Below are 15,896 nucleotides of genomic sequence, written 5' to 3' on the forward strand. Positions count from 1 at the left end.
GTCGGCGCTTGCAATCTTCGAAATCGTGCGGATGATGTTTTTTCCGGAAGTCAGATGGTATTTCGTCAGAGTCATACATGCTACACACCAACGTGAATAGTCGTTTTGTTGTCACTTCCCCCAATTATTTTAGAAATTCCGATGAAATGTTATTTACCCCTTCTGCCTAACTTCATTTTAAGTCGTTCAAAGCACTTCAAAATATTGATTTTAATACTGGATCCCTTATCTCTTCCCTGTGGGCACCTGTTTCTTCTTCTATTACGCCATCAGGCAAGTCATCCCCCTCATAGAGCCCTTTAACGTACGGTTTCCTGCTATCCGCTCTGTCGTCTGGATGTAAAATTGGAATTCCCACTCCACTCTTAATGTCATCGCCCCTTGCTCTTAATTTCATCGATTGTTGCTTTGATTGTTTTGTATGCTGAGTCAGTCGTCCCGGAAATTATGTCTTCTTAGATTTCTTCACATTTTTCATGCAACCATTTCGCCTTAGCTTCCCGTGTCCCCGTGTCTTTTCCAAGTGTATCTCCTCCTTTTGTGGTTCTTGAACAGAACATTCGCTGCTATTGGCTGAAATTTCGCCTCTCTCATTCCTACTACCTAGTCGATATTCTCCAGTAATCCTTTCCTGTATTCCTCCCCCTACAACCGCGTTCCGATTCCTCATGCCTGTTGGATTTTCATCTGTCCTTACGTACAGAATTAGTTGTTCAGTATCCTCATATGCCTTCTCTCCCTCTTTCTTCATCTTCGGCTTGTGGCGTCTACACGTGTATCTGAACTATTATTGCTGATGTTGGTTTGCTGTCCATTCTGATGACAGCAACCTTATCAATGAACTGTTAACAGTAACTCACCTTCATATTCCTGTGATCTGATTTTATGTGAAACGCTTTTTCAACATACAGCTGTCACTGATGTTTCTCTGGAACCGCTTGTCCCTATATTTTACACTCCATTTAAGAAATGATTATTATCACCTTCTACCTGTGACTGCTTACATACAAGTATTCTATTTAAATTAATAGTGATGTTACCCTGTTCTATGTCCTATGACATGTTATCCTGTCTCTAATTTCAGTACATTCCGTGTAGGCACAAGTCAGTTACAGGAGCCATTGATTTCTGATATAACGTACATGTTCTTTGAGTTTTTAAAAACATTTCTTAGTAATTCTGAGCAGATTTTGTAGTGTGTAACTATAGTACAATCTTTATTTGTTCTTGCCAACAGTTTCCTTTTTCCTTTCACAAGACCCAATGATCCACGGTTTTGTTAATGGCCGTTATATATTCTTTATTATTAACTTAAGATGAAAGCTAGTTTCAAATAATTATATGAATTTATCTTACAACGCATCAAATTTGACTCATCGTTAATTGCAGTCCAGGTTTTTTCTTGCGAATTATTCCTAAAACCGTTTGTCATGGAGTAACTACTCTGCTTTCCAGTGAGGGGAACCTATACTGTAAGGCACTAACTTATTTACACTAACTGTACACCATGAACACAGAGAGCTTTTGTTACTGTGTACACGTTATTTTCTTGCTTTGATCTTCACGAAAGGCAATGTTATCAATCAACTCTCTGCTGTATTTATCTACCAGTGTTGGAATATTAATTACTGCGAGACCACATACAGTTCCCAAAAAAGGTTTCCAGATCTTTTTCCTACCAGAATCGTTTAGAGAAAGAACACCGAAATCACTACACACTATATAAATACTAAAACATAACAGCTTGTTGTCTTTCAGACATGGAATCCACATGTCTCATAAATACACTGATGAGCCAAAACGTTATGACCACCTGCTTAAAAGCTTGTTTGTCCGCCTTTCGAACGAATTACACCACTTCTTCTGCGTATAAGGAATCCAACAGTTTGTTGGTAGGTTTGTGGAGGTGTGTGTCATTAGATGTCTATGTACAGGTCATCTAATTCACGTAAATAACGAGCTACTGATTTGCGTACGCTGTGATAGCGCTCGATAGTGACAAAGAAGGGTTCCATAGGATTTACATCATGTGAATTTGATAGCCGAGACGTCAACGTGAGTTCACTATAATGCACCTTAAACCACTGTAGCATGGTTCTGTCTCCGAGACAAGGACAATTACACTGCTGAAAGATGATGCAGCCGTCGGGAAAGGTACCAAGCGTGCAGGGATGCGGATGGTTCTTAGCTGTCGTCTTCGATTACTACCACGGGTCCCATGCAAACCCAGGAAAATGTCGCCCATAGCTCCCACCGGCCTGCGTCCGTGGCACGCTGCACGTTTCGAACCGCCGTTCACCTCCATGACGGCGTTTGTGGAGCCCTAGTGTAGCAAAAAAGTGATTCACCCGAAGAGCCGACACGTTTCCGTTGGTCAACGGTCGAATCCCGATGGTTCCGTGCCACTGCAGTCGTAATTGACGATGTAGTTGGGTCAACATGTGAACACGTATGGGCGGTCTGCTGCAGAGCTCCATGTTCAACAATTTACGATGAATGGTGTGCTCCGAAGTACTCGTTCGTGTACCAGCATTGTGCTCTGTCGGCAGAGACGCCACAGATCACCGTCTATCCTACTTTACAGAGCAGAGAAGCCTCCGAAGCCCACGTTCTGTGAATAGTCGTGCACGCTCAACATTTAGCGCCTAGTGCTACTTTCACTGTCCTTCTGCTCTTTCCGTAGATCCTCACGACAGTATCACGTGAACATTCGACCAGATTCGCCGTGTTCGAGATAGTCGTTCACACGTTCTGCGTGATAATAATCTGCACTTTCTCAAAATCGCTTATCTGAATAGATTTCCGCATTTGCAGCCCATGCCTTCGCTAAGGCGATCCCACATCTGTGTCTGTTCCGTTTATATACATTTGTTACCGCATCACGTGCTCGCATTGCCACCAGGTGGCATCCATCGTCGCGGTGGGCAGTGGTCATAATGCTTTGGCTTCACAGTGTAGTTTAAACTTCCCAGTGGGGAACCTACACGTAGTTCCAATTGAAAGTGAACTTTTTATCAGTGTTAATTTATAAGGACACACTTCTGTGTGCTAACCTCCACAAAATCTATTTCTTTCTATAGTTTTGAAGTTGTGTTCTGTTTCAATATATATAGCAACGCCTCCTTTTCTCTTATTATTTCTAATGAGTTAGCTGCTCGAGTGAATTCTTTCATATTTAACTTCTGGAACTCCTCTCTGGTTGAGCAGTGTTCTGATAGGCAGTGGATGTGTATCTTTTCAGAGCTCTGTAAGTTTTCCAAACAGAGTCGTAGCTCTTCTACCTTTGCACACATCTGGTGAAACCGAAAGATTGTTTATTACTTTTTATCCTTGCCAATCTGTGCCTCTAAAGGTACAACGGGCTGTTCTAGTTCTGACCGACTGCAGAGTCAGGATACTTTCAGCCAGATACCAGAGGAACTGTAATGAGGCAGGGGGAGTCCCAATCACAAATATTCGGGCTGGGTTTCCATTTTCAGAAACGGCGTTTCATACAAGGGTGGGGAGTAGTGTTGGAATTCTCAGAGACATTTAGTTTTGAGTCCACTACGTTGTGTTAGTACACGTAGGATTGACGAAAATGAATGAAAAATATGAACCATCCAATACTTCAGTTTCTCGTGATCGGGTTTCAATAACTGAGAGGAGCAGTTGGAAGAACATCCCTTATTTGGCCTTTCTGTTATTTTCCAAATAATTAGAAGGAAATTCCATAATGATTCTTATTGATTGAATTTTATAATTCTAAACCCACGTAAGTTATAGTTTTGGGTGTACTTTCCTATTGTTATTGTATTCGTTATTACTGTTCGATACTTTATTACTAGGCTCTCTGACACTTAAAATTTTTCCTTTAAAATAATTTCTCAACAGAGTGACATGGTACATGATCATGTCTCATAGACAAAAAGATTTAATGAACAAACGAAATAAATACTTTACCAATGGGAAACGTTCAAGTTTCTTTAAAAATAGTTACAAGATATTTGGCAAAATTTTAGACTCAGGATTCAGACACCCTTGTGCGAAATAACTTACCATAATAGAAGAGCCTCATTACAGTTCGTCTGGTATCTGGCTGAAAGTATCCTAACTCTGCAGAGTCAGAACTCGAACAGTCCGTTGTACCTTTAGAGACACAGACTGGCAAGGATAAAAAAGTAACAGGCATTATTTCAGTTTCACTGATTTTGGAGCAGCACTCGCCTCCACAACAAGCGCTTGTGCGATGGCGTCCAAATCGATTGCAGTCGGTTTGCTTCGTAGTGGAGGAGGAAATTTTAATTGCTTATACTTGGCCAGAACCAAGAAAAGAATCGTGGTGTATAGTTCCCGATGACGAGAGTTCACACTTTCTAAATTAAAAATTGATACTATGTCCTTGGGTTGTCGGGTAAGTGGCGGCGTCGTCTTCAAGCAACGTTTCAACGAGTTTCCTGATTAAACTGGCCCCTCGTTTGCCGAGAGAGTACCAGAGTACCAGGCGAGCGAGTCGCAAGCCGCCAGGAGACCATGGCTCGGGGGGCAGGGGGGGGGGGGGGGACACTCAGCCCCTGTGAGGCCAATTGAGAAGCTACTTGATTGAGAAGTATCGGCTCCAGTCACGAAAACGGCCAACGGCTACGTCAGCGGTGCTCTGTCCATATACCCCTTCATATCCACAGCATGTGACGCCTATCAGCTGAGGACGATACGGCGGTTGATTGCTACCGATGGGCATTTGGAAGCCTGTTCGGATGGAGGAGGATATATAAAAATACATGTCCTTCGGTCCTTTAAGTTTGATGCCCCAGAGAACACACTATAGTGAGTTGGTCTGCCAAGTACGAAGGTTACCAAAATGAGAGCTGACATTACCTCGGCTACAAACGAGGGAATTCTTCATACTGATTGCTGCCACGTGTCTTTAGTTACTTACATCAGAACGCAGAAAGTAGAACAAATTTGCTTTAGGTTGACATATAAGGAGGGAATCACCACAGATGACACTAAAGAGCGAATGAATATGACGCACAAAATGGAAAAAGGCAGGCGGATCGACGTTTTAGATGAACTGGAAATTACGCTGCAAAATCAAAAGAGCCAGACAGGGTGCTTAACGAGCAAAATGATTTTGCTCATTTATCGTGATCACCTCAGCTGAGGGAGGCGCTGCGGTTTATTTCAGCTGGAGTTGGCTGGTGATCAGACCACGATGGTGTGACGTCGTATCCGTGCCACGTCGAAGACGCCATGGAAATATCCAGAAACGTAAATATCCTGCTGCTGGAAAACGAGCACCACCAGTGGTCGAAATAAAATTCGATGATATGCTTTCTTAAGTATGCAAACGGCACGTTTTCTAAATGTTTTGATGATTAAATCTTGCTTGTCCTCCTTTTGTGAGGTATTTTCTTCTTCTCCTTCTTCGCGTTAATCCCGGCGTCCGCTGTACTCAATATTAGGAAATCTTATTTTATTTAACTTTGTGGCAGGATGCCCTTCCTGTTGCCGCAGTTGTCAGTTACCTGAAGGAGGGAAGTCGAGTGCGTCAACTCTCTGTGAAATGTATAAATTTTGTTACGTATGTGATTGTATTTTAACTCTTTGCTATATTTTTCTGAAGCGGAAATTGGGGAGCTAGCCCAGCATTTACCTAAACGAGCTGGGGAAATCTCCTAGAAACCACACTCAGGATGGCCGGTGCAGCAGTCACAGTCGTTAATCGGTCGCACGGAATGGATCGACGCCTGATTCACCTAAACTCGCAACCGAGTGGGCTACGCTCTGTACTGTACGAGCGGATATTTTGTACTGACACATACGCCTATCGTATTATGAAGCAACATCTTATGTATTATCACCGCAAAATTTTTCCTGGCCGCTGTGTAAATTATAGTATGACGCATGCTCCGTCCTTTTAAGGTATAATTTACTTAATGTATACTGCTCATATACTCGTATCTTCCACTCAGCAATGCTTGCAGATTTATAATGATAAAAAAATATATTTTCTTTAACTTACAGCTCTAGAGATTTCGTCACTTGAAACTACTACCGTCATTCATAGTTATTGTCCTTGCTTCAAGATCAACATCTTCCCGTGTTCTCGTTGTTTCTTATTTCAGTGTAACTGGGCCCATTTATTGCATAACGTCCTCTTCGTTTCTGGAAATTCAGTAACAAAATCATACCCTCGATTGTGCTCGTCACCTGACGTTTCACATATTTTATAAATCGAATTCTCTTTCTTTTACTCTTTCTTTTTCACCCGGTAGTCTTACACAGTTATAAACGAGCGTACAATTGCGTCCTACCAAATCTACGGTTCGGTAGTTGCAGTACATCATATAAATGACGTAGTAAATGATAAGATTACCGGCAGTCGTGGTAGCACTGGTAGGGAAAGAAGCATAAATGTTGTGTTAGATAGAAACTGCGAGCCGACGACTGCTTTTCGTTTTTTTGGTGTTTGTTTGTTTTTGTTTTGTACGTAACTAGACACGTACATCATTCAGTGTTAGTCCATTGTGTATTTTATGTTCTTATAGAATATAAATTGCATTTTATAAGTACTATGAATTAGTAGATCGCATGCATGTCCAAAGTAACTTTGCATCGCAATCAGAATAGCACAGACACTGAAATATCGTATTTATCTGCCGATACCGGGCAAGCGACATTCAAGCACAACATCTGACCTGTACGGGAACATACATAATGGATGTACGAATACAGGTCGTAGACGCATGGTTAACCACATATAGAAGCTTGGGTCTGCCCTTGAGATGTACACGTGTAGCCAAATGTCAAGGCGGCCGATGACCATAAGCGGGAACTGCGGGCACGTGTCCCAGTCCGCCACGAAGTTTCACTGTCGTCATTCCAATCTACAGCTGATGGTAGTCCTTATTCTCAATTGCGGAGTCATTTGATAAAATTTATATATAAATACTGTTGTTTTTTGTACTCAAGAGAATGTTCTTAATAGCGATCAAAGGCGAGAGTTTCCTGTTATTATTAATAAATGTGAAAGTTGTTTATGAATAACAGAAACATGTTTTTCACAATTTTGACGGAGTGCTGAAACGATGTTGGGTATAGCGCTTTGTGAAAGCTATGTATTTTTATACCACAACTTTTCTTTATTTCCAATCGTAAATCAAATATTTTCCAATACAACCAGGATTAAACATTGACAATTTCAGTATACTATAAATACTGTTTATTCTTAAGTAACATACAGGAAGATATCTATGTAGAGGGAAAAAATATTTTGTAGGTTACCTGGTCGTTTATGCAGCCTCATTCAGTTTCTAGGCTGTTCACTGATTAGGAGAATCTAGTAAGACACTGACAGCTTACGTACAGAAAGCGATCGTTATGAGATAAGACCCGATATTTATGCAACGCACTTCTCTACATGTAATGCGGGTACAACATTAACTGACAAAAGCTACTAAGAAAATTACTGTAGACTTCGCTTACCTTTGGTAGTCTGTGGTGGCTTTTACTGCTGTATGCGAGCGTCATCTGGAACGCTAGACTGATAATCGTTTCAACTAACCACCGTATAATATTTAGTCTTAAGCATTTCTCTACAATAAGTTGCTTCCTGTTTTGAACAGTGCCAATTTCAGTCCCATCTACTTTTGTTCTCTCTATTATATACGAGCAAGTGTCATAGTGGCCACATATCATTTCGTAGACAGTCGTTGACATTTCCGTAACGAACCTATAAGTACACAAACACAAAAAGGTGCAAAAGGGAACACTGCTATGTGAAAGTTAACATACGACGTGTGAGTGTTTGGAGTGTCATCCACCGTGATGAACGAGGCCTTTCCGATTGCAGGTAGATCGTGACATATGGAGTCTTTCCGGTGTCGGTGCGCTGTGCCTTCGTGAGAAGGAGTTTCCAGGAATACTGGGCGAAATTTCACAGATTTTTTATGTGTACATATTGTACTGGGGATATATTCTATATATCCTTTATTTCGGGACTCAGGATGGCCTGCCCCTCCCCGGGGATGTTATGGCAAAAAACCACGTACAGTTTTCCTCTCCAGTTGTATTGTAACTCCCAGTACCGCTGTAAAAAGGCTAAAACACACTAAACTCACCACATTTGTCCTTTGTATCTCTGGCCTGCCATGCCACCTTACATAATGAAAATTTGTCACCAAATACATTGCATGACAAGAAAAGTGAAATGCCCAGAAGACATGATCATGTGTCATAGCAACTTCCTATACGTAAACGACATAAGAAGGCAGTAAATGATTCAGAGTTGCAGTTCTCTGTGACAGTTAGAGCGCCCACTGGAGGGTATTAGTCTCGTTCATGTTTATTGATCTTAAGAATGCTGGTAGGCCACGTAAGTGGCGACAACAGCGTCAGATGTTGAGGTATCCCAGTGGAGGACACGGAGAGCTTGCGTATTCGACTGAGACAGCGTCATCAGTACCTTACAGAGTCTGAAACGTGGCAACTTGTGCGTCACCTGTGGCCGCCTGGCCGAACCGAGCAATGTCCCGAAATTTTGGGCATTCGGATGTTACTTTGGCCCTATGATGTACTAAACGGGAACGTCGTCAAGGTCCCTATGGATCACATCCAACCACCACAAGAGTGGATCGCCGTATTGCGCACCAACCCCTTCACAAGTGCCATCTGCGAACGAGCAGTAGACACCGTGCAACATTCTGAGGCGAGCAGCAGCTGCACTGGGAAACTGCCCTCCCACGTGTAGACTACCGTCAACACCAGAAGTGAGCCTGGACTGGCGCCGTGACAGGGAAGTATGGAGTGGCATCGCACTGTGTTCAGCGCTACCCTGACGACGATCGTCGGTGAGTATGGCGACGACCTGCGAAGAGGACCCATTATTTCAATGAATGGTAGAGGCAAAGTGGTGTTACTCCAGGAATGTCAGTATGGGCAACCATTGGGTGTGAGGGCTGGTAGTGATCGAGGGAACTCTGACAGCGCAACAGTGCGTCGCCGGTACCCTGAGACCTCATGCTTTGCCTACAATGCAACAATATCGTGGTGCAATTTTTCAACAGGACAATCCTCTTCCGTTCATGACACCTGTCTCTACGAACTGTCTGAGCCATGTAGAGGTACTCACGCTGGCAGCAATATCCCCAGACCTGTCCCACATAGAAAGTTTGTGGGACCAGCTCGGACGCCAGGATATAAAGGAGTAGCTTGTCTCAGGAAAGGATACAACGTCTTTATGACGAAAGCACACATCAACTACCCCATGAAACGCACACTAGGAAGACAACAGTGTGCTGAGTACTGGTAGAACAAGCATTACATATCTACTGTAAAGAACTGCAAGCACTGGGATCAACGGATTTTCAGCCTCACATTCTCCTCTGTCAATAGATTGTCCACCGCAGTGCTGCTGCGACGCACGTCGTACATTTGTATTGTTCACGTGTGAGGAACCGTTCACCTTGATGTTTTCAACAGCCACAACAGACGTGTCTGCAATGAAGAAAATCCCCACGCCATCCACATCGGTGGCCACCAGCACCTATTCTCTATCAACGTGTGGGCGAGCATTGTCCAAGATCACTTAATAGGATCGTATTTTCTGCCTCCACATTTATCTGACGTTCCTGTGAGTTGTGCTACCACTTGTTGTCCGTGGAAGGAAGTAGTTTCAACACGGCGGTGCACCAGCCCACTTCGATATTATTGAACAATACTTATCCTCATCGTTGTATGGGAATGGGAGGTCCTGTCACATGTCCAGCCCGATCGCCCTATCTCACGCTTCTGAGCCTCCTCCTCTGGCGTCACCTCAAGACGTAGGTGTATGAAATCCCCGTAGAAACGGATGAAGACCTGCTTGCTAGGGTTCAGGCTGCCAGTCCTCGTACCACAGACACCAGAGAGCTTTGAGAGATTGCGGCAGAGCTTCATACGAAGTTGTCATGGATGCATTGAGACTGGTGGTCGTCAACTTACTTCGAGTTACGTTGTGTACGGTATGTATGCCCATAACACAATAAATATGCATTTCCAATCTTTGGTTCACTATCTCAGTGTAAGCAGTTGTGGACCCACTATCAACTGTTTCAATTTGAACCAAAAGGCGTGAGAGACAACACAATGTATCCGTGTATTTTTTATTGTAACTTCGTTTCTATGAATTTATGCTGTTTCAAACACCACCACATTGAGGGTCTGTCGTAAATGAATAGTTTTTATGTGATTTGTTGCAATAAAATGGAGGTAAACGTCAAATTGGTGGCACACACATCCTTACAAGACAGGTAAACAGTCTCACTCCTGAGAAAGATTTGCGACGAACTTCAGAAGCATCCTTCCTGTCGGGTGACGGATGACTCCCAACTGGAATAAGCTCGCTTCAGTTCATGCGGTGGATATCGCCCATTGCGAAACGTATGTGCAATAAAGCAGCCGAATATAAACGAGCTGTTTCTCTGTCTATAAAAATGGAAGTATGGAGGAAAGGCATCAAAAATTCATACAACTAATTTCAGGAGCTGTCAACTGTAGCTTTGGATAGCGTTAGTCCAATGAAGAATGAATTTGTGAAGCTCCGTACGATTAACTATTTCGATCCATGTGCACACCAAGACGCCAATGCTACCACCACCAGGCCGTTTTTGTACCGCATCCTATCCAAGCCAGTGTGTGACTAAAGTTATTGTATAAAATGAAGTGGGATTCATCTGTGAAACGTACACAATAGCATTCATTGGTAGTCAGACCTGGATGTGCCAAACTAAGGATAGCCCTAAACAGAACACTCACACACTGCCTTCTGACTAATTTGATACGATCCGCTACGATGCTCTCCCCTCTGCCAATGCAGTAACACAATGGAATTAACTCCCAAGATCCTCAATTACATCTTCTGATCTAAGGTACCCCGGCAACCTTATGTAATGCGGAATTGATCACTAGACGTTACGAAAGCGGGCACACCAGTATAAAAGGAGGCGGGGAACAATGCTTTGCCAGTAGAAAAGTAGTAACAGTAGAATGGATAAGTCAGGAGAGTATAGTGATTTCGAACGTGTACTAGTCATTAGAATGTCACCTTAGTAAAAAAGCCAGGGGGACATTTCAAGCCTTTCGAAGTTGCCCAAGTTATGTGACTGTAAAGCGGGAACCCGAAAGAACAATCAGGTAAATCAAGACCATGCAAACCTCATGTACTGAATAAGAGGGTAAGTCAGTCATTACGAGAGTGTGGTTGTAAAAAATTGCATTAAATCAGGGGAAGGAAACATTGAAGAATTCCACAGTGTACCAGAAGCATTTATAGTACAATGACTGCGGGCAGGAATAAAAAAGGACGGGGTACAAAGAAGCCACAAGTTTCTGTAAAGAGTGCTAAGCGACGCTTGAGGTGATGTAAAGAGCCACGCCACTGAACAATGGATGGTTGAAGACGAATTTTTTGGAGCGATCAATCACTCTGTACCATGTGGCTATTCGATTAAAGGGTTTGGGTTTGGCGAATAGCGGGAGAACGTTGTCTTCCACCATGTGTAGTGACAACAGTGAAATGCATGGGAGGTGGTGTTACAGTATTGTCCTGTTCAAGACGTGGTCCTCTTACGGCGCTTAAGAAAATGCTAAATTCGCAAGTTTATGAATGCATATTACAGCAATGTATGCTGCGTGCAGTGGAGAAACAGTTCGCAGACGATGATTAGTTGTACCAGCGCTCTGCCGTAAAGCAGTACCTGCAAGGCAATGGACTGCGGACAGTATCATTCCTAAAATGTACTGGCTTTTCCGAAGATCCCACCTGACCCCAGTGTACCATTTTTTGGCTGAGTTAGAAGCTCGATTTTTCTCCGAATCCCAGCGTAGTCATCACTTCATTTTCTTGAGAAATAATGGCTGTCATTCTTTCACAGACTTTGAGACACCTCACTGAAAGTGTCCCCAGAAGAATTCAAGCTGTCATGGAGGCAAAGTGTTGACACACTCCATATTAACGCCCACTAATAGGTGTCTGGACACCTTTCATCAGATAGTGAACTGTATCAATGCTGAGTGTGACAAAGATATATTGACACACGTACAGGAAGGTTTTCAGAGGATATCCTGAGAAACAAATTGAAGTTAAGGAGTCATTTTCGGAAATGTCATCCAGCGACGCTACAGCCAGAGGCTCTGAGCACTATGGGACTCAACATCTGTGGTCATCAGTCCCCTATAACTTAGAACTACTTAAACCTAACTAACCTAAGGACATCACACACATCCATGCCCGAGGCAGGATTCGAGCCTGCGATCGTAGCGGTCAAGCGGTTCCAAACTGACGCGCCTAAAACCGCACGGCCACACTACAGCCAGAGGGGAAAAACTTCTGCTTCAAGTCTACTACGTCGGCAGCGAACGTGAGCTGTGACGCAGTGAGCTGTAACTAGACCTGACAATACTCGGGGCGTTACATGGAGTGTAACGCTTCTACGCCTATCACAACAACACCGTAAGGGCCCCTCAGCGTAGTAATAGCAGCGAAACCAGCAACACATATCAATACATTTCCGCCGAAAAGGTGGTCTTATTGCGGACCTTATCCCTGTAACTTGATGGCACTGTGGCGTCGTTGGATGACGTTTCAAGAGACACTTTCTACAAACTTTCGAAGTCTGCCGGTGTATTTTTGTTAAACCCTTCATAATCCCATCTCCGTCTTCCCCCGAAATTTTTGCCTTCTATGGCAAGCTGTCGTATCATCCTCTCCGTACTGCTGCATAATGCTTTTCGCAAAGTTCCTTCTTCGCTTTTTCTGCGGAGAACCTCCTCATGTCTTATAAATCCACTTAATTTTCATCTCCCCTCGGTAACGCCAAATTTCAAACGATTCGATCCCCTTCTTTCTCATGATTGAGTTACGTATAAGAGTTTTCTCTAGAAGGATATTTTTTTCAATTTATATCTATATCGGTTACTAGCAGACTTCATGCAGAGTGCTCTTCTGACGTATATGCTAACTTCTGTTAGACTCCAACACACATGCAGTCGAAAAACGGTAACACCTCATACAACTGTAAGTTCTGCAGACGTCTAGTAAATATTATTGGATCTCAGCTTGCAGTTAAGGTGAAATATCGCTGTTATCCAGAAGGACATTTAGTCGACTTTTTTTGCACATTCGACGAAACTCCGCACTGTATCAGAGGTGAATGAGAGACCTGCCCTGCAAATCAGGAGCCAAATAGAGTCTCTGGCACATTTACTTGACGAAGAGACTATACTGTTCTCACTGTTTAATCACGAAGACTGCTGTGGCCTTGCATCCTGTGCAAGCCTCCTCATCTCTGCATAACAGCTACAACCTATATATGCATAACAGCTACAACCTACATACGTATAACAGCTACAGTTTACATCCTTTTGAACTTACTATAGCCAAGACTTGGTCTCTCTACAATATTTTTCCCTCCCCTCCCCCCACACACACTTTTCGCTCCATTATCAAATTGGTAGTCGTTAATGCCTGGGACGTTTTCTGCAATCCTTCTTTTAGACAAGTTTGCCATTAATTTCTCTCCTTCCCATTTCTGTTCACTTCGTTGGTTGTTCCATCTCCCCGTCTAATCTTCAGTATTCTTCAGCACCACCACTTTCTCTTGTATGATCTGTTTTCCGTTCATGCTTCACTTCAGCTGAAGGCTAAAAATAAATTAAAAAAGAACTTCGAAACATTTGAATTTATATTCGATGTTAGAAAATCTCTCTTTTGCAGAAAGGCTTTTGTTGTCATTGACAGTCATCACTTTAGACCCTTTCCGCTTCTATCACCATTATTTATTTTTGTGCCTAAGTAACAAAACTCATATACTATTCTTAACGTCCCATTACATAATGTAATTCACTTACCGTCGTCTGATTTAAATCTGTTACATTCCATTACCCTTGTTATATTTTTGGTGATATTCATCTTAAAATCTCTTTCCAAGACAGAAACTTGGGGGGAGGGGGGGTTGTAGGAGCTGTCTTAGTAACAAATCGAGCATTGGCGCCCGTGAAACTTCCTAACAGATCAAAATTTGTGTGCGGGACCGAGACTCGGGCTCAGGACCTTTGTATTTTGCGGGCCAAGTGCTCCACCAACTGAACTTCACACACACAACTCACCACCCAGTCTCACAGCTGTACTTCTGCCAGTACCTTGTCTCCTGCCATCTAAACTTCACAGAAGTCCTCCTGATAAACCTGTAGGAGGTACGAAACGAGGTAAAGTGGAAGCAAAGCTGTGAGTAAGGGGCATTAGTCGTGCTTGGGTGGCGCAGTTGGTGGAGCACTTGCCCACTAACTGGGAAGTCTCGAGTTTGAGTCTCGGACCGGCACACAGTTTTAATCTGCCAGGTAGTTTCATATCAGCTCACACTTTGCTGCGGGGTGAAAATTTAATTCTGGATAGGAACCCGTGCCCGGAAACTTCGTCCAACGACGCTACAGAGCGTCGAAGTTACGGGCGCCACCGACTGTCACAAGGGCACCCCTTCGGCCCGGAACGTGACTTTCTACTCTGGAGGACCGTAGGTGGAACGTCTCGCAATATCATTTGTTATTTAGTTATTACGACTGATTTCCAGGATCGCTTGTGGAAAAGATGGAGATAGCTGCCGCAGGCGTTGTCTCCTATTAATTCTATACTCTTTTACCTTAGAGGGATGACGGTTTCGACAATGGGGTTCCTTCTGCCATTTATTTTTCTACTGTTAACCGAAAAACGATGGAGATGTTAGAGAGCTCCAGGAGAAAAATAAACAGAAGATGGATAGCTGTGCCTGCAGTCGTCATTCAGCGACGCAAGACAGCATCTCATTCATAGGATATATGAAGATAGTAACTGTTGCCGAAAGAACAGATACCAATGATGACCGTACAGCTTCTCTAGAGTGGATGGGCAAATATCTATTAAGAGCATTATGTATTTAGGCTGTGGATAGTTGGGAATGTGGGTCTCACGGGAAGCATGCAAGGGATAAGTCGCTGCAGTCGCGCTATTCATCTGTGTCCTCGATGGCTCAGGTGGATGGAGCGTCTGCCATGTAAGCAGGAGATCCCGGGTTCGAGCCCCGGTCGGGGCACACATTTTCGGCTGTCCCCATTGAGGTACATCAACAACACCTGTCGGCAGCTGAGGGTTTCAATTAATTATGATTCATTCATAGGAAACAAGGCCATTCTACGCATCAACTAGATCCATCCACCTTTTCCGCTGGCGATCGCGGCTATTTAGTGAATAACAAACAATACTGCGAGACTTTCCGGCTAAGCCCCGTCAACATACAAAAACACGTTAGCTGTCGAAGAGGTGGCCTAGTAGCAGACACCGGCGCGTATAACTTTGACGCTCCATAACATCGTTGGATGAAGTTTACGGACACGGGTTCCTAACCTTGATTAGTTCAAATGGCTCTGAGCACTATGGGACTTAACGTCTATGGTCATCAGTCCACTAGAACTTACAACTACTTAAACCTAACTAACCTAAGGACATCACACAACACCCAGTCATCACGAGGCAGAGAAAATCTCTGACCCCGTCGGGAATCGAACCCGGGAACCCGGGCGTGGGAAGCGAGAACGCTACCGCACGACCACGAGCTGCGGACCCTTGTTTAGTTCCGTAAGACCCTGCAACTGTACAAAGTTTATTGCAACATTTCTGGTACACCCTGAATGTTCTGTTCAACTGCTCTTGACCATCATCGACAAAACTACAGTGTCGTCAGCAAACCGGTACATTTTTATTTCTTATCCTTGAAGTGAAATTTACTATGAAAATTTATCCTTCTTCCCTTGAAATATTGCTCTACGTAGAGAATGAAGAACTTGGAGGATAGGCTGTCTTACTCCTTCTCAGTTTCTGCTTCCCTATCACGTCCTTCGACAAA

General features: G+C 43.5%; 1 non-coding gene across 1 annotated transcript; it reads left to right on the forward strand.

Moving 5' to 3' along the window:
* The first annotated feature begins 15,012 nt into the window (after positions 1–15,012).
* Trnat-ugu lies at positions 15,013–15,086 on the forward strand. Its single transcript has one exon. It is a non-coding gene; the product is annotated as a tRNA-Thr (tRNA).
* Positions 15,087–15,896: the final 810 nt, after the last annotated feature.

The sequence above is a fragment of the Schistocerca piceifrons genome, chromosome 2, assembly GCF_021461385.2.
Source record: "Schistocerca piceifrons isolate TAMUIC-IGC-003096 chromosome 2, iqSchPice1.1, whole genome shotgun sequence".
Taxonomy (NCBI): domain Eukaryota; kingdom Metazoa; phylum Arthropoda; class Insecta; order Orthoptera; family Acrididae; genus Schistocerca; species Schistocerca piceifrons.